The sequence below is a fragment of the Dermacentor variabilis genome, chromosome 3, assembly GCF_050947875.1.
Source record: "Dermacentor variabilis isolate Ectoservices chromosome 3, ASM5094787v1, whole genome shotgun sequence".
In the NCBI taxonomy this organism is placed as follows: domain Eukaryota; kingdom Metazoa; phylum Arthropoda; class Arachnida; order Ixodida; family Ixodidae; genus Dermacentor; species Dermacentor variabilis.
This window is the reverse complement of record NC_134570.1, coordinates 71811422-71830848: the sequence shown is the minus strand read 5'-3', so window position 1 is coordinate 71830848 and position 19427 is coordinate 71811422. Positions and strand designations below refer to the sequence as shown.

General features: G+C 45.6%; 2 non-coding genes across 2 annotated transcripts; both read left to right on the top strand.

Moving 5' to 3' along the window:
- The first annotated feature begins 1946 nt into the window (after window positions 1-1946).
- LOC142576939 (U2 spliceosomal RNA) lies at window positions 1947-2130 on the top strand. Its single transcript, XR_012827031.1, has one exon. It is a non-coding gene; the product is annotated as a U2 spliceosomal RNA (small nuclear RNA).
- A 10358-nt stretch (window positions 2131-12488) lies between these two features.
- LOC142576779 (U2 spliceosomal RNA) lies at window positions 12489-12672 on the top strand. Its single transcript, XR_012826967.1, has one exon. It is a non-coding gene; the product is annotated as a U2 spliceosomal RNA (small nuclear RNA).
- The last annotated feature ends 6755 nt before the right edge of the window (window positions 12673-19427 follow it).

The following is a 19427-nucleotide window of genomic DNA, read 5'->3' as shown; positions in this document are numbered from 1 at the left end:
TCGTCGCACAGCATCGTGCTTCGGAACGGGACGGAACGCGAGGCAAGTGTGTGCATTGTTGATATCGTGAGGCAGCTGCAAGAACTGCTGCACGAAGAGGGCCCGTCCCAGGAAGACGACCTGATGGAAGCGCTGAGCATTTCGCTGGCTCTAGTCGTCCAAGTATACGGCACCAGGACTGCCTTTCTGGACCTGTGCCTGGGATGTCGAGTGGTGCACGAGTGCCTGTAATTGTTTGTGTTTTACGAGATCCATTTGGTTACCAATTTCTTTTTTTAGTTCTGCGCTTTCACCTTTTATATGTAGTGTCTTCATTTTTATGATCTGCCTGTTTATTTACGTAATAAAATATTCTACCCGAGTGCGTTGTATGTAACCACTTTCTAGAATGTAACAGCACGAAAATGCGTGGATTTGCAAGAAGTGATGCCGAGAAACTGTGGAGTGATGTTTCCCTGGAAGAAATATTTAGGCTAGCACCGATCTAGAGAAACTCGTTCCTAAAAGGGCTAAGAAAAGCATTGGCGTTGTAGCTGCATGAATGAAATGCTTTATTCGTCATAGTCTAGCAGAGAGAGAAAAAGTTACAAAAAATTTGCTTGACACCTGAAACCTAGAAAACTAGTACAAATATACATCGACAGGGGCAGCATCGAGTCACAATTTATCTCAGCATGGAAAGACGAAATTACATTTCAAATGGACATAAGATGTCACATGAAATATTGGGGAGTGAAATATGTACTACAATAACTCACACAAAAGAGAATGTAAACAAATTATGTATTGTAAAACTATTTCTTTTAGTGTGTTGTTACGCGAATGAAAAAGTAATATTGCTGTAGGTTTTATATTCACATATTTAATTACAAAAGCAATAGCAGCGCTGGAAAATAGTAGTAATTGCCCTTTAGTGAATTGGAGCAAACCACTGTGGGGGATCGCCCTTTATTCAGGCAGTGAAAATATTTTTATCATTCTGTATTGGTAAGTAGCTGGCAGCTTGAGCCAGGCGTCAAGTGGTATTTCGTCGGGTGACCGTGTTCATATTTTAATAGGCGAACGCTCGTAGCATTATTCCTGCTGGCAGGTAAGTCGAAGCGTGGTCCCGGCATGTCTAAAGGATCTGTGACAACGCCAGAGTGATAAGGTTCGAGGCATGCACCGTGCACATTGCACAATATTACGGAAATGTGGTGCAGCTGAGGTAGTGAGGGTGGCGTAGACGATCTCATATACAACGGGAGTCAAGGCAAGAAGCACGCGGTATCATCTGCGTACGAGAGAGAAACATTTCCTAGAGTCCATCGTGACGAGATGAGGACCAGAATAATACCAGTCAAATTGCGGGTGGAAAGATCTCGTCTTGGTGTCGTCTATCATAGAAAAGGCATTGGTTTTCTTGAGAGGTCAAGAAGCCAATGCGGAAGATTTTCCGTGTTTGTGCAGCCTGGGCCTTCGGCTCTTGTGCACATTGGCTGGCCGACGCTGCTACTGCTGGAAGGAATGTGTCCAGTGGCAATGTGAGTTCTTGGCCGAACGATAGAAAAAGCGGGGAACTACCAGCCGTGTCGTGGCATGAAAAATTATATGGAATTGTGACATATGGTTAACCTACATCCCAATCACTGTGTTCAGACCAGACATACCCAAGAAATTAACTGCCATTAAACTCTTTGAATGTGGATGACCAGCGAAGCTATTTAGCACACGACACAGAGGTGACACGATAGAGAAGTGACGCATAATTCTGAACAAATTTACGAACACATTGATCCTGGTTTTGATGTGCATACGCTTGGACGACGATACTGCCATTCCTAATAGTCGGAGGAAACTAGACACGCGTGACATTTCGACGAGACCGCCACCACGGGATAGCGGAAGGAAAGGAAAGTAGACAGCAAGCTCTTGGAACGTCGCCAAATAGAGGGCGGTGCGAACGTAGACATGGGCGACGCGGGTCAAAGTGTGGTATCTGTTTTTATCAGCTGTATATTTGATACGGATTTCATTCGGACCTAAGATATTAAACCTATTTTTGCAAGTTGGTGGAGTGCTTGAAGCCTGCTTCGCCTCCGCCGCATGGCCGCCCGGTATTGCACTACCTCCGGGATCGGTCCACGGCTTTTGCACAGGCCTAACAAAAATGCAGAGAACCAGATCTATCTATCTATCTATCTATCTATCTATCTATCTATCTATCTATCTATCTATCTATCTATCTATCTATCTATCTATCTATCTATCTATCTATCTATTGTTTCAACCTTGTCGCCTTACTGTCGTCATGCCATCGTCCTCGCGCCTTCTACGCCGAGCTATTTGGCCGACTTGTATAGCGATGTGGCCACTAGGTACGTGTTCGTGCTTGTGATGCTGTCGGCGTCGTTGCATCGCCGTCGTTCCAGCTTTGTCAGTCGTTCTCGTCGAGCCATTGTCGTCACCCCATCGTTCTCTTGCCATTGTCGTCGCACAGGCTTCGCGACACAGTCGTCTTCACGTCATTGTTATGCACTTGTCGTCATCGGCTTGTCATCATGCCGTTGTCTTGCCGTCGTCGTTGTTATACAGTCGTCGTCATGCATTCGTTGTTATGATGCAGTCGCGGTCGTCCCATCGTCGTCATTTCTACTTCGTCATCGGACTAATGTCGTGCAATCATTGTCACACCGTAGTCGTCATACCGCTGTCGTCAAGCCGTCGTCGTCATGCTGTCGTTTTTCCGCATGCTGTCGTTCATGCTGTCGTTTTTTCCTTATGCATCCCTTGGACGGCATGCATTCGTCGTAATAATGTATTCGTCGTTGCATTGAAGAAAAGCCTTCTGCGTCATTCTATCGCAGTTGTGGTTTAGTCATTCAATCATTATGATGCCACCGTCTCTATGACAACGTTGTCAGACAGTGCCTATGATGTATTCATTTTCATGGCGAGATTAAGTAGGGTGTAAGACTGGGCTCGTTGGTAAAACATCATTTAAAGGTTCATTAAGAACGCGACGGCACCAGGGGGATAAAAGACAGAACAGAGCGCTTACTTGCAACAGCTTATTTTCCTTTCAGAAAGCATCGCCAGGTATATCGTCACAGACTAGCTCGTATATCTGACCTCAGCCGGACAGCTCGTCTCGTACTATCGTCTGCTCGCTTGAGCTCTCGCTTCAGTTTGCACGGTTAGCTTGGTTCGTTCTCGTTCGCGGTTGTTTTGATTGTCATGGTTTCCCATGGTTTTGCAATCTGATTGTTTGCACCGACGCGAATTGTACAGCACTTTCTGGAAGTCACGCTGCAGCAGCGAATACACTGGAACCTTCGACGAGTCATGTATAAAAACCGACGCGCTTGACCCGGAGATCAGATGTTCGACGATGGTCGACTCTGACGCATCTATTTATCATATTCTTTGTGTACATTAATTGCGGAATGATAACACGTATAGAGCTGCGTTGAAATTTCGCATTAGGAGTATAGTAATCGTTAGTGAATCTTTTTCTTTTCGGTTTTGCAGTTTATATTTTTGCTTCTTGCGCATAGCAAGCGATGCTGTATCTTCGTCTTCCTCTTTCGTCATCGCAGAAAAATTCCCCATTCTAATGCGTTGTTTACGATCACTTTAATCGTGACAATCTAATAATAAACACTTTCGGTACAACCATGACATTAACTTCAGGCAGGCGTCTACGGCCAGGAACCGCCTAACAAGAAACACGCCGACGGATAATTTACCTTATCTTTAAAAAGACGAGAGACCCTTGCGGCGTTTGCTTGACATCACGTGACTTGCTGACGGCTGCGTGGAACTCTGCATGCGCGGTCGGTGCGCGGGCTGCGCGTTTCGCTCGTGACAAATCTGTTCCACGTCTGCCATCGGAACCTGGCTGCCAGAACCAGCGCTCCCGAAAATTCGCCCGTTCCATCAGAGCCTGGCCCGCTTCAAGGCATGTCAAGAGCCGCTTCTCGAAAGCGCTACCGGGGACGGAACTTGAACTCCAAGCGGTCTTTGGACTCGACAAGCGGCGGTCCCACCAGCCTGCCGTCCAACATGAAGGCAAACCTTCTGGAACTCTTCGCCCTTCTCAAGGTGCAGCTGAAGCCTGACGCTCCCGGAATCGCGACAGAAGCAGCTGCTTCCAAGCGCTGTTCGAACAACGACGTGCTGGCTACTCCAGAGACAACGCCGAGCGACAATTGTGCGATGCTCGGTCATCGTCGCATGGCACAGTGCCTTGTAACTGGAAGGAATGCGAGGCAAGTGTGTCGGTGGTGGTTATCGTGAAACAGCTGCGAGAACTGCTGCACGAGAAGGGCCCCTCCCAGGAAGACGACCATATGGAAGCGCTGAGCACTTCGCAGGCTCCTGTCTTCGAAGTATGCGGCACCCTTACTGCCTTTCTGGACTAGCGCCCGGGATTTCGAGTGGTGCACGACGGCCCGTACTCGTTTGTGTTTTGCGAGGACGCCAGCGGTTTGCAATTTCTTTCTAATTTTAGCGCTCTCCCCATTTAAATGTACTGTCTTCATTTTCACAATCTGCGTGTTTGTTTACTAATAAATTATTCTACCCGAGTGCGTTGTATGTAACCACTTTGTTGAAAGTAGCAGCACCAAAATGCGTGAATTTTCAAGAAATGATGCCGAGAAACTGTTGAGGGATGTTTCCGTTGCGGAAATATTTAGGCAAGCACCAATTTAGAAGAACTCGTTGCTAAAAGGGCTAAGAATGGCATTGGCGTTGTAGCTACATGAATGAAATGTTTTGTTCATCATAGTCTAGCAGAGAGAAAAAGCTTCAAAAATTAGCTTCGACACCTGAAGCCTAGAAAACTAGTACAAATATACATCGACAGGGGCGGCATCGAGTCGCAGTTTATCTCAGCATGGAAAGACGAATTCACATTTCAAATGGACATAAGGTGTCACATGAAATATTGGGGAGTGAAATATGTACTACAAAAACTCACAAAAAGGAGAATGTAAAAAAACTGCGTATTGTAAAACTATTTCTTTGAGTTTGTTGTTACGCGAATGAAAAAGTAATATTGCTGTAGGTTTTATATTCGCATATATAATTACGAAAGCAATAGCAGCGATGGAAAATAGTAGTTATTGCCCTTTAATAAATTGGAGCAACCCAGTGTGGGGGATCGGCCTTTATTCAGGCAGTGAAAATATTTTTATTTTTATCATTCTGTATTGCTAAGTAGCTGGCATATTGAGCCAGGCGTCAAGTGGTATATCGTCGGGCGACCGTGTTCATATTTCAATAGGCGAACGCTCGTAGCAATATTTTTATTGGCAGGTAAGTCGAAGGTGGTCCCGGCATGTCTAAAGGATCTGTCACAACGCCAGAGTGATAAGGTTCGAGGCGAGCACCATGCACATTGCACAATATTACTGAAATGTGGTGCAGCTGAGGTAGTGAGGGTGGCGAAGACGATCTCATATACAACGGGAGTCAAGGCAATAAGCACGCGGTATCATCTGCGCACGAGAGAGGAACATTTCCTAGAGTCCATCGTGACGAGATGAGGACCAGAATAATACCAGTCAAATTGCGGGTGGAAAGATCTCGTCTTGGTGCCGTCTACCATGGAAAAGGCATCGGTTTTCTTGAGAGGTCAAGAAGCCAATACGGAAGATCTTCCGAGTTTGTGCAGCCTGGGCCATGGGCTCTTGTGCACATTAGCTGGCCGACGCTGCTACGGCTGGAAGGAATGTGTCCAGTGGCAATGTGAGTTCTTGGCCGAACAATAGAAAAAGCGGGGAACTACCAGCCGTGTCGTGGCATAAAGAATTATATGGAATTGTGACATATGGTTAACCTGCATCCCGATCACTGTGGTCAGACCAGACATACTCAAGAAATTAACTGCCATTAAACTCTTTGAATGTGGATGACAGGCGAAGCTATTTAGCACACGACACAGAGGTGACACGATAGAGAAGTGACACATAATTCTGAACAAATTTACGAACACATTTATCCTGGTTTTGATGTGCATACGCTTGGACGACGATACTGCCATTCCTAATAGTAGGAGGAAACTAGACACGCGTGACATTTCGACGAGACCGCCACCACGGGAGAGCGGAAGGAAAGGGAAGTAGACAGCAAGCACTTGGAACGTCGCCAAATAGAGGGCGGTGCGAACGTAGACATGGGCGACGCGGGTCAAAGTGTGATATCTGTTTTTATCACCTGAATATTTGATACGGATTTCATTCGGACCTAAGATATTAAACCTCTTTTTGCAATAACGTGGAAAGTTGGGCTAGTTGGTGAGTGATCATAGTACCTTGCTGGTGAAGCAGCGCACAAACACGGACACAGTGGAGACAAGCAGGAATAGACGACACTCGCTGCACTCGCAACTATTTTATTTCAGAACACATACTTCAAGTTTATATACCTGCGCACCCTCAGGCGTCAACGCAAATCATGGCAAGATTAGAGGCTTTTTAATATATATATATATCGTTTGCCCGCTCATACTCGGGCGTCAAAGGCATTGCACTTATCTATCATGGTGTGCAATCCTATCGTAATTTGTTGCAACCCTAACAACCATTTTTATTACACATTTTCTTTTCTCTTCTTTTTAGTGTACTTCCAAAAACGCAACCTCACCATGGCTTAGATGGACAGATGGCTGACTGATACAACCCTCTCCCCTCTTGTGAATATGAAAGGCTTCGATTATTTCCCTGGTTAGTTGATCCTTATGGTGTGATAAAACTGTGGCATCATTGTAAAGCGGCCAGCACCCATGTTGTGAGCAGTGCCCCTTAATATGGGAATGAATGTTTCCCCCCAGTGACCTTTTGTGCTCTAACAGTCTCGTGTTTACACAACGACCTATTTGGCCGATGTATACTTTCCCACACGATATGGGCAAACAGTAGACTACAGAAGACCTGCACTCGACAAGTTTTTCTTTGTGCTTGACTGTGCACTTACGTCCATTTTCTTTTACTTTTGTTGAAACTCTACGATCCAGTCCGGCACATATTTTTCCGAGTTTGTTAGGCGCTGAAAAAACTACTCGTAGACCGTATCTGCCACCTACGTTTTTTAAGTTATGCGCAATTTCGTGTGCATATGGTAGTGACACAATTTTTTGCTGTCAATCTCTAGTCTGTTGCGCTCTTTCTGATAGCCATTGCGCACATAACGGATCAACTTATACGCTGATGTACAGAGTACATGTTTGTCATACCCTGCATTCTTTAGTCTGATAACCTGTTGGCTGAATGTTTCTTTTATTTTTTCCGGGCAAGACTTAGTTAAGGCAGCCCTCAGGCACGAGAAAGCTATGCTACTTTTTACGATTTTAGAGTGTCCCGAGTTATAACTAAGCAAGGGTTTTTCTGATCGTGGATTGTATGACCAGCAAACGTGGTCCGGTGTGGAAGTTAACGCCAAATCTAAAAACTGTAGCTTGCCATTCTGCGGCAACTCAACAGTGAAAGCCAGTCCTTGGCTGTTGTCCTTGAACACTTTTAAGACTTCATTCATTCTTACGTCCAAAACACCATGTTCGATTATAACCAAAAAATCGTCCACAAAGCGGAACACTTTTACCGCTAAGTCTTTAAGGTTTGCAGCTATCGCATTGTCTATACTACCTAAAAAAATTGTGCTAAGTACCGGAGCCACTTTTGAGCCTATACATATACCGGACTTTTGTCTGTACATAACATCATTCCACATTACAAAGGTGGACTCAAGGTAAAATGTTAATAGTTCAAGAAATGTATTAACTGATACGCCACATTTGCTGACAAATTCCATCTCGTCGTTGTCTTCCGTTATACAGTGCCTAACACTCGATAATAAGGGACCATGCGGAATATTGTAATACAAATCCTGTACATCTATGCTGAAGAATTCACATCGTCCAGGGTTAGACGTGCTTAAGTACGTTACTAACGTTTCAGAGTTTGGTAAAACGAACGGATCGGTAACTATCAAGCCATTAAGGTGGTTTTGAAGGAATGAAGATACAACCAACTGCCACGAGTCCCTTTCTGATACTATGGCTCTGAACGGAACGTCAACCTTATGTGTTTTTGCCACGAAAAACAACTCGAGATGTAGGTTGCACGAGCGCTTAACTACAAAAGCAAGTCACTCAAAATTGTTGCTTGCGAGTAATGTGACTGCTTTATCCCTCACCTTTTTAGCTGTTACGTCGACACGTACGAAATTCTTTCTGACCGCTGTCATCGCCTTCTCTTGGAAGAGACCTTCAGGCACAACTACAAAACAACCTTCCTTATCAGAAGTCAGAAACCGTAAATCGTTCTTCACGCCAAAGTTCACTAGATTCCTTACGTGTTGCTCTTTTCTGTCGACGGTTATTGTCCTGGATAGCACATCCAGGACAATGGATTTTTGCAAGTTGGCGGAGTGCTTGAAGCCTGCTTCGCCTCCGCCGCATGTCCGCCCGGTATTGCCACTACCTCCGGGATCGGTCCACGGCTTTTGCACAGGCCTAACAAAAATGCCGAGAACCAGATCTATCTATCTATCTATCTATCTATCTATCTATCTATCTATCTATCTATCTATCTATCTATCTATCTATCTATCTATCTATCTATCTATCTATCTATCTATCTATCATTTCAACCTTGTCGTCTTACTGTCGTCATGTCATCGTCGTCGCGCCTTCTACGCCGAGCTATTTGGCCGATTTGTGTAACAATTTGGCCACTAGGTACGTGTTCGTGGTTGTGATGCTGTCGGCGTCATTGCATCGTCGTCGTTCCAGCTTTGTCAGTCGTTCTCGTCGAGCCGTTGTCGTCACCCCATCGTTCTCTTGCGATTGTCGTCGCACAGGCTTCGCGACACAGTCGTCTTCACGTCATTGTTATGCACCTGTCGTCATCGGATTGTCATCATGCGTTGTCTTGCCGTCGTCGTTGTTATGTCGTCATACAGTCGTCGTCATGCATTCGTAGTTGTGATGCAGTCGCGGTCGTCCCATCGTCGTCATTTCTACTCCGTCATCGGAGTAATGTCGTGCAATCATTGTCACACCGTCGTCGTCATGCTGTCGTTTTTCCGCATGCTGTCGTTTTTCCGAATGCATCCCTTGGACGGTATGCATTCGTCGTAATAATGTATTCGTCGTTGCATTGAAGAAAAGCCTTCTGCGTCATTCTATCGCGGTTGCGCTTTAGTCATTCAATCATTATGATGCCACCGTCTCTATGACAACGTTGTCAGACAGTGCCTATGATGTATTCACTGTCATGGCGAGATTAAGTAGGGTGTAAGATTGGGCTCGTTGGTAAAACGTGATTTAAAGGTTCATTAACAACGCGACGGCACCAGAGGGGATAAAAGACAGAACAGAGCGCTTACTTGCACCAGCTTATTTTCCTTTCAGAAAGCATCGCCAGGTATATCGTCACAGACTAGCTCGTATATCTGACCTCAGCCGGACAGCTCGTCTCGTACTATCGTCTCCTCGCTTGAGCTCTCGCTTCAGTTTGCTCGGTTAGCTTGGTGCGTTCTCGTTCGCGGTTGTTTCGATTGTCATGGTTTGCGATGGTTTTGCAATCTGATTGTTTGCACCGACGCGAATTGTACAGCACTTTCTGGAAGTCACGCTGCAGCAGCGAATAAATTGGAACCTTCGACGAGTCATGTATACAAACCGACGCGCTTGACCCGGAGATCAGATGTTTGACGATGGTCGACTCTGATGCATCTATCTATCATATTCTTTGTGTCCATTAATTGCGGAATGATAACACGTATAGAGCTGCGTTGAAATTTCGCAATAGGAGTATAGTAATCGTTAGTGAATTTTTTCTCTTCGCTTATGCAGTTTATCTTCTTGTTTCTTGGGCATAGCAAGCGATGCTGTATCTTCGTCTTCCTCTTTCGTCATCGCAGAAAAATTCCCCATTCTAATGCGTTGTTTACGATCACTTTAATCGTGACAATCTAATAATAAACACTTTCGGTACAACCATGACTTTAACTTCAGGCAGGCGTCTACGGCCAGGAACCGCCTAACAAGAAACACGCCGACGGATAATTTACCTTATCTTTAAAAAGACGAGAGACCCTTGCGGCGTTTGCTTGACATCACGTGACTTGCTGACGGCTGCGTGGAACTCTGCATGCGCGGTCGGTGCGCGGGCTGCGCGTTTCGCTCGTGACAAATCTGTTCCACGTCTGCCATCGGAACCTGGCTGCCAGAACCAGCGCTCCCGAAAATTCGCCCGTTCCATCAGAGCCTGGCCCGCTTCAAGGCATGTCAAGAGCCGCTTCTCGAAAGCGCTACCGGGGACGGAACTTGAACTCCAAGCGGTCTTTGGACTCGACAAGCGGCGGTCCCACCAGCCTGCCGTCCAACATGAAGGCAAACCTTCTGGAACTCTTCGCCCTTCTCAAGGTGCAGCTGAAGCCTGACGTTCCCGGAATCGCGACAGAAGCAGCTGCTTCCAAGCGCTGTTCGAACAACGACGTGCTGGCAACTCCAGAGACAACGCCGAGCGACAACTGTGCGATGCTCGGTCATCGTCGCATGGCACCGTGCCTTGGAACTGGAAGGAATGCGAGGCAAGTGTGTCGGTGGCGCTTATCGTGAAACAGCTGCAAGAACTGCTGCACGAGAAGGGCCCCTCCCAGGAAGACGACCTGATGGAAGCGCTGAGCACTTCGCAGGCTCCTGTCTTCGAAGTATGCGGCACCCTTACTGCCTTTCTGGACTAGCGCCCGGGATTTCGAGTGGTGCACGACGGCCCGTACTCGTTTTTGTTTTGCGAGGACGCCAGCGGTTAGCAATTTCTTTTTAATTTTTGCGCTCTCCCCATTTAAATGTTCTGTCTTCGTTTTCACAATCTACCTGTTTGTTTACGTAATAAATTATTCTACCCGAGTGCGTTGTATGTAACCATTTTCTTGGAAGTAACAGCACGAAAATGCGTTAATTTTCAGGAAGTGATGACGAGAAACTGTTGAGTGATGATTCCGTTGCGGAAATATTTAGGCAAGCATCAATTTAGAAAAACTCGTTGCTAAAAGGGCTAAGAATAGCATTGGCGTTGTAGCTGCATGAATGAAATGTTTTATGCATCATAGTCTAGCAGAGAGAAAAAGCTACAAAAAATTAGCTTCGACACCTGAAGCCTAGAAAACTAGTACAAATATACATGGACAGGGGCGGCATCGAGTCGCAGTTTATCTCAGCATGGAAAGACGAAATCACATTTCAAATGGACATAAGATGCCATATGAAATATTGGGGAGTGAAATATGTACTACAAAACCTCACAAAAAAGAGAATGTAAACAAATTGGGTATTGTAAAACTATTTCTTTGAGTTTGTTGTTACGCGAATGAAAAAGTAATATTGCTGTAGGTTTTATATTCACATATATAATTACGAAAGCAACAGCTGCGCTGGAAAATAGTAGTTATTGCCCTTTAATGAATTGGAGCAAACCACTGTGGGGGATTGGCCTTTATTCAGGCAGTGAAAACATTTATTTTTATCATTCTGAATTGGGAAGTAGCTGGCATATTGCGCCAGGCCTCAAGTGGTATTTCGTAGGGCGACCGTGTTCATATTTCAATAGGCCAACGCTCGTAGCAATATTCCTGTTGGCAGGTAAGTCGAAGCGTGGTCCCGGCATGTCTAAAGGATCTGTGACAACGCCAGAGTGATAAGGTTCGAGGCGTGCACCATGCACATTGCACAATATTACTGAAATGTGGCGCAGCTGAGGTAGTGAGGTTGGCGAAGACGATCTCATATACAACGGGAGTCAAGGCAAGAAGCGCGCGGTATCATCTGCGTACGAGAGAGAAACATTTCCTAGAGTCCATCGTGACGGGATGAGGACCAGAATAATACCTGTCAAATTGCGGGTGGAAAGATCTCGTCTTGGTGTCGTCTATCATAGAAAAGGCATTGGTTTTCTTGAGAGGTCAAGAAGCCAATGCGGAAGACCTTCCGAGTTTGTGCAGCCTGGGCCATGGGCGCTTCTGCACATTGGCTGGCCGACGCTGCTACGGCTGGAAGGAATGTGTCCAATGGCAACGTGAGTTCTTGGCCGAACAATAGAAAATGCGGGGAATTACCAGCCGTGTCGTGGCATGAAGAATTATATGGAATTGAGACATATGGTTAACCTGCATCCCAATCACTGTGGTCAGACCAGACATACCCAAGAAATTAACTGCCATTACTCTCTTTGAATGTGGATGACCGGCGAAGCTATTTAGCACACGACACAGAGGTGACACGACAGAGAAGTGATACATAATTCTGAACAAATGTACGGACGCATTTATCCTGGTTTTGATGTGCATACGCCTGGACGACGATACTGCCATTCCCAATAGTCGGAGGAAACTAGACACGCGTGACATTTCGACGAGACCGCCACCACGGGAGAGCGGAAGGAAGGGAAAGTAGACAACAAGCTCTTGGAACGTCGCCAAATAGAGGGCGGTGGGAACGTAGACATGGGCGACGCGGGTCAAAGTGTGGTATTTGTTTTTATCAGCTGAATATTTGATACGGATTTCGTTCGGACCTAAGATATTAAACCTATTTTTGCAAGATGGCGGAGTGCTTGAAGCCTGCTTCGCCTCCGCCGCAAGTGCGCCTGGTATTGCACTACCTCCGGGATCGGTCCACGGCTTTTGCACAGGCCTAACAAAAATGCAGGGAACCAGATCTATCTATCTATCTATCTATCTATCTATCTATCTATCTATCTATCTATCTATCTATCTATCTATCTATCTATCTATCTATCTATCTATCTATCTATCTATCTATCTATCGTTTCAACCTTGTCGCCTTACTGTCGTCATGCCATCGTCGTCGCGCCTTCTACGCCGAGCTATTTGGCCGACTTGTGTAGCAATTTGGCCACTAGGTACGTGTTCGTGGTTGTGATGCTGTCGGCGTCATTGCATCGTCGTCGTTCCAGCTTTGTCCGTCGTTCTCGTCGAACCATTGTCGTCACCCCATCGTTCTCTTGCTATTGTCGTCGCACAGGCTTCGCTACACAGTCGTCTTCACGTCATTGTTATGCACTTGTCGTCATCGGATTGTCATCATGCCGGTGTCTTGCCGTCGTCGTTGTTATACAGTCGTCGTCATGCATTCGTTGTTGTGATGCAGTCGCGGTCGTCCCATCGTCGTCATTTCTACTTCGTCATCGGACTAATGTCGTGCAATCATTGTCACACTGTAGTCGTCATACCGTTGTCATCAAGCCGTCGTCGTCATGCTGTCGTTTTTCCGCATGCTGTCGTTCATGCTGTCGTTTTACCGAATCCATCCCTTGGACGATATGCATTCGTCGTAATAATGTATTCGTCGTTGTATTGAAGAAAAGCCTTCTGCGTCATTCTATCGCAGTTATGCTTTAGTCATTCAATCATTATGATGCCACCGTCTCTATGACAACGTTGTCAGACAGTGCCTATGATGTATTCATTGTCATGGCGAGATTAAGTAGGGTGTAAGACTGGGCTCGTTGGTAAAACATGATTTAAAGGTTCATTAACAACGCGACGGCACCAGAGGGGATAAAAGACAGAACAGAGCGCTTACTTGCAACAGCTTATTTTCCTTTCAGAAAGCATCACCAGGTATATCGTCACAGACTAGCTCGTATATCTGACCTCAGCCGGACAGCTCGTCTCGTACTGTCGTCTGCTCGCTTGAGCTCTCGCTTCAGTTTGCTCGGTTAGCTTGGTTCGTTCTCGTTCGCGGTTGTTTCGATTGTCATGGTTTGCGATGATTTTGCAATCTGATTGTTTGCACCGACGTGAATTGTACAACACTTTCTGGAAGTCACGCTGCAGCAGCGAATACACTGGAACCTTCGACGAGTCATGTATAAAAACCGACGCGCTTGACCCGGAGATCAGATGTTCGACGATGGTCGACTCTGATGCATCTATTTATCATATTCTTTGTGTACATTAATTGCGGAATGATAACACGTATAGAGCTGCGTTGAAATTTCGCATTAGGAGTATAGTAATCGTTAGTGAATCTTTTTCTTTTCGGTTTTGCAGTTTATCTTTTTGTTTCTTGTCTTGTCTTTTCTTGTGTCCCAGACAGTGGCGCATACCCACTATGGGGGATTGGCCAAGCAGCAGGCGGTTTTTCGTATGCTTAGCAGTGAAGCCAAACTAGATTTAAATTGTGGAGCGTGAGACTAGAACTGTAATTTAGACGTGTGATGAAAATATTGTGAAGAATTTTGATAAAATAAGTTAACGTAAATAAATGAAATAATAGAAAATATTGATAATTTGAGAAAGTCAGCAAGGTACTCTTTTGGTATCTCTAATAAAATTGTAAATTGCAAGAAAAGCATCCCTGTGGCTTGATCCCGGTGAGGTCGCAACAAAAGAAAGAATGGTTGGTGAGGTTAGCGATAGCCCAAGTTTGATGAATGAGTGTACTAATAATTTTCTTTGTCTTACAAAGCGGCGGCAGGAGAGAAAATAATGTTCGATAGTTTCAGGTGCACTGCAAAAAGAACATAGAGGGGACAAAGCGAGACCAGACCTGTGTAAGTGAAAATTTAGAGGAGGTATACGGCATCTCAATTTCGTAAAAGAAACTTCCAATTGTCTTGAAGGACACCAATTATTATTCCATGGGATGCCAAGATGGTGGAAATCAGAAGACGGTGTTAGTATGGTTGTTGCAGAGTTTTGGGATATAGCGAAATTTCTGTACCTAGCCGCGGTGACATAAGCTGGTGTCGGAAAAACAGATATGATAGGGCCGTTGAGGGATGCTCGTGCGATTGAATCGGCCATTTCATTCAAGTGTAACCCATGATGTCCCGTTACCCAAAGCAAACATACTTTCCGTAAGTACGGAGGTACCATCGAACGAAAGGTTCTTTGAATGCTTGTATCTAAAGATGCAGTCAGTGCTGCACATACAGATAGCGAGTTGGTCACAATAACAGCTAATGGGTCGTTTTGTGGAAGTTTTCGTAACGCTAATATAATCGCTAATAATTCTGCTTGAAATATAGGTGTGAAATCGGGAAGGCGAAGCGAGTAAGACCACTGTAGAGATTCAGAGAAGATCCCCACTCCCGCCTTCTCATTGCACACAGAAGCGTCAGTGGCTATTACATCTTCAGTGGTTAGTTGGTATAGGTGGTCGTGTAAGATATTAATTAAATCTTACCTTGGTAACAGTTTAGCATGATTCGGAAATATGTCCTCGAACTCAATTCGGAGGTCTGTTAAGTCATTATTTGAATGACAAACTTGGCGTATTGACATAGCAAGCGATGCTGTATCTTCGTCTTCCTCTTTCGTCATTGCAGAGAAATTCCCCATTGTAATGCGTTGTTTACGATCACTTTAATCGTGACAATGTAATAATAAGCACTTTCGGTACGACCATGATTTCAACTTCAGGCAGGCGTCTACGGCCCGGAACCGCCTAACAAGAAACACGCCGACGGATAATTTACCTTATCTTTAAAAAGACGAGAGACCCTTGCGGCGTTTGCTTGACATCGCGTGACTTGCTGACGGCAGCGTGGAGCTCTGCATGCGCGGTGGTGGCGCGAGCTGCGCGTTTCGCTCGTGACAAATTCGTTCCACATCTGCCATCGGAACATGGCTGCCAGAACCAGCGCTCCCGAAGATTCGCCCGTACCATCAGAGCCTGGCCCGCTTCAAGGCATGTCAAGCGCCGCTTCTCGAAAGCGTTACCGGAGACGGAACTTGAAGTCCAAGTTATCGCTAGGCTCGACAAGCGGCGGTCCCACCAGCTTGCCGTCCAACATGAAGGCAAACCTTCTGGAACTCTTCGCTCTTCTCAAGATGCAGCTGAAGCCTGACGCTCCCGGAATCGCGACAGAAGCAGCTGCTTCCAAGCGCTGTTCGAACGACGACGTGCTGGCTACTCCAGATGCGACGCCGAGCGACAGTTGTGGAATGCCCGATGATCATCGCATGGCACCTTGCCTCGGAACAGGACGGAATGCGAGGCAAGTGTGTCGGTGGTGGTTGTTGTGAAACAGCTGCAAGAACTGCTGCATGAGAAGGGCCCCTCCCAGGAAGACGACCTGATGGAAGCGCTGAACACTTTGGGGGCTCCTGTCTTCGAAGTATACGGCGCCCTGACTGCCTTTCTGGACTAGCGCCTGGGATTTCCTGTGGTGCACGAGTGCCTGTACTCGTTTGTGGTGCACGAGGACGCCAGTTGTTAGGAATTTCTTGTTAATTTTCGCGGTCTCACCATTTAAATGTACTGTCTTCGTTTTCACAATCTGCCAGTAAATTTATGTAATAAATTATTCTACCCGATTGCGTAGTATGTAACCACTTTCTATTAAGTAACAACACTAGAATGCGTGGATTTGCAGAAAGTGACGCCGAGAAACGGTGGAGCGATGTTTCCGTTGCAGAAATATTTAGGCCTGCACCGATTTAGAGAAACTCATCCCTAAAAGGGCTAAGAAAAGGATTCGCGCTCTAGCTACGTGAAGGAAACGTTTCATTTGTCCCAGTCTAGTAGAAAGAGAAAAAGCTACAAAAAATTAGCTTGACAACTGAAGCCTAGAAAAATATGCAAAAATACATCGAGAGGGGCAGCATGGACTCACAATTTATCTCAGCATGGAAAGACGAAATAAAATTTCAAACTGACATACGATGTAATATGAAATATTGGGGAACGAAATATCAACTACAAAATCTCACACAAAAGAAAATATAAACAAATTTGGTAGTGTAAAGATATTCCTTTGAGTTTGTTGCTATGCGAATGAAATAGTGATATTGCTGTAGATGATATGTTCACATGTATATTTACGAAAGCTATAGCAGCGCTGGAAAGTGGTAGTTATTGCCCTTTAGTGAAATGGAGCAACACAATGTGCGGGATCGGCCTTGAATCAGGCCTTGAAAATAATTCTATTTTTATCATTTTGTAGTGGTAAGTAGCTGGCAGCTCGAGCCAGGTGTCAAGTGGTATTTCGTCGGGCGATCGTGTTCACCTTTTAATAGGCGAGCGCTCGTAGCATCCCCGCTGTCAGATAGGTCGAAGTGCGGTCCCGGCACGTCTAAAGGATCTGTGACAACGGCAGCGATAATTAAGGTTTGAGGTGTGCGACATGCAAATTGCACAATAATACTGAAATGTGGTGCAGATGAGGTAGTGGGAGCGGCGGAAACGATCTCATGTGTAAGGAGGGTCACGCCTATCTTTGGTTAGCATCCGACCCCGACCCGATGGCCGACTTTAAGAACAGAATGGAATTTGCGAATTCGCGAATGGAATTAGCACTGGCACAATCATTCCTTTTCAAGTTCCACGGCCCCACATCATAATTTTTGGGGCGCCCACGTGCTCTATGTTTCATTGTTTGGGCATTCCGCTTCTCCTTTCTTTTCAGATTATCTTGGAAGGTGCTTGAGGAAGTATTTCCTGCGTTTATACGCCGAGGTATTTATAATGCTTACACACACACACACACACACACACACACACACACACACACAAACACAGATATATATATATATCCACGTAGTTACTTGCCGCTTCATTAGAGTTTATAATGCCCCATTTCTCTGCGCTTAACGTAAGGCCTAGAATTGTTGCTGCATCGGCAGTTATGTTCACAAGTCTCCGTGAATGTTTTGCATTTTCTGCTAGCAACACTATGTCAACGGCATACATAAGATCCGGGACCTTCAGTTGCACGTTTTGCCCATTAAGCATGTCCGAGAAATCAAACCCTAATTCACTGTTTTCCAGTCGTTTTTCTATGACCTTAAGGTGAAGCGTGAGCAACATCGGACACGGAGGACCTCATTGCTTCAGTCCTTGGTGAATTTCCACCACTTCATTATATTTCTGGCCTTGCCATACAGTTTGCTATCGGTTGTCTCTATCCCTTCAGCAGCTCTATGAAATCCTCATCTATGCCTTCGTGCTTGAGACCATTCCGTAACAATTCTCCGTCTACGTTGTCGCAGGCTCCATTAAAACCAAGGAATGCTATCCGTAAAGGTCTATTCCGAGTTACTGAAATCTCTATTCCCTGAGTCAGTGCGAACATATTATCATCTAAGCGTCTGGCTGGTCTAAACCGATCCTCTAGTTCCCCGTTGTCTATCCACTTCGACATTTATGTGTTATTTCCTGCTGCATAACGTCTTGTAGTACTTATATTCTCAGACTGTTGCAGGAAGCGCCTAAATTTAATTCTCACATTTGTTTTATATCTGTTATTTGATTTTCACTCATTTATAATAATTCTGATGGTATTGGTTCGTGTTCTGGGCTAGCATTTCTCCCAAATTTCAAGGTTAAACGTTTATGACTGCTACCCAGGCGATGTTTTCCATATTCATCTATCATCATTTAGTCTAGTCGATTGTAGACAGTTTCTGGGACTAAGGCGTAGCCGATAAATTTGCCACTTACCTATAAATGTTCCGTACATGTTTCTCTTACCTTTTGCTACCTCCTACCTCGCCTAATAGGCATGCCTATGATTCCGCCTTTTCTTGACCCAGTGATTCTTTGCCGCCCTCCCATACAAGATTTGCAATAACAGACGGCTGCTCCAAATCTCGTAGATGCTTTTCAGTCAAGACGTACGCGCTATGAGCTTCGTCCTTCAGCTGGTTTTGAATTTCCTGCAACTTTTCGGGCTTGTCACCACTCTGCATGTTTATATCACAAATTTTACAGTTGGTACAGTTATCCTTTGTGTGTACTTTCTTAACTGCGTGTAGTCAAATTCGGTTCCTTGCTGGTGTGTCGCTACAATCAATACCTCTGCTACCTTCCTGATTGCCTGGGCCCCACCTAGAGAAAGCTAGTGCACGTGCAGTGAGTCGCACTCCAACCGGTGTTGCTATACACTATCGCTAAAGTTTATCCTGTCACGCACAAAAGCGCCTTCGCGGCCTGTTCTGTGCGCTTCTCTGTTGATGTGAATTACCGTGAAATTCATTGCCGGGGGTAGCGTCCAAATATCCCTGTTTACTTGAAGCTTTACTTGAAGTTTACTTTGAAACACTTCGCGATCCTTATCCCCCCCCCCCTCCGCGAAGTACGGCTGTATCGATCGCGTTGATGTTGGCGTTGCGCATAGACGGCTCGAATTCCCTGTCGCTTGGCATCGGTTCGGGTGGTTCGCGGGTGGTTCGAAATGCGGCAAAATAGGTGGCGTGGTGAGAATAGTGCTGAGGTCAGAAAAATTGCCAGCTTGAGTCGGATTCCATGTAGATGGCACGTCTTTCTTGAGCAGATCAGTAAGCGTCTATGTGATTTACGAAGCGTCGGGAATAGGCACACAGTCCCACGAGACACCGAACGTCGTTGGCTGGCTTGGGCTAAGGAAAGGAGTCACAGCACCACTTTCTTCCCGGATCCGCTTTTATAG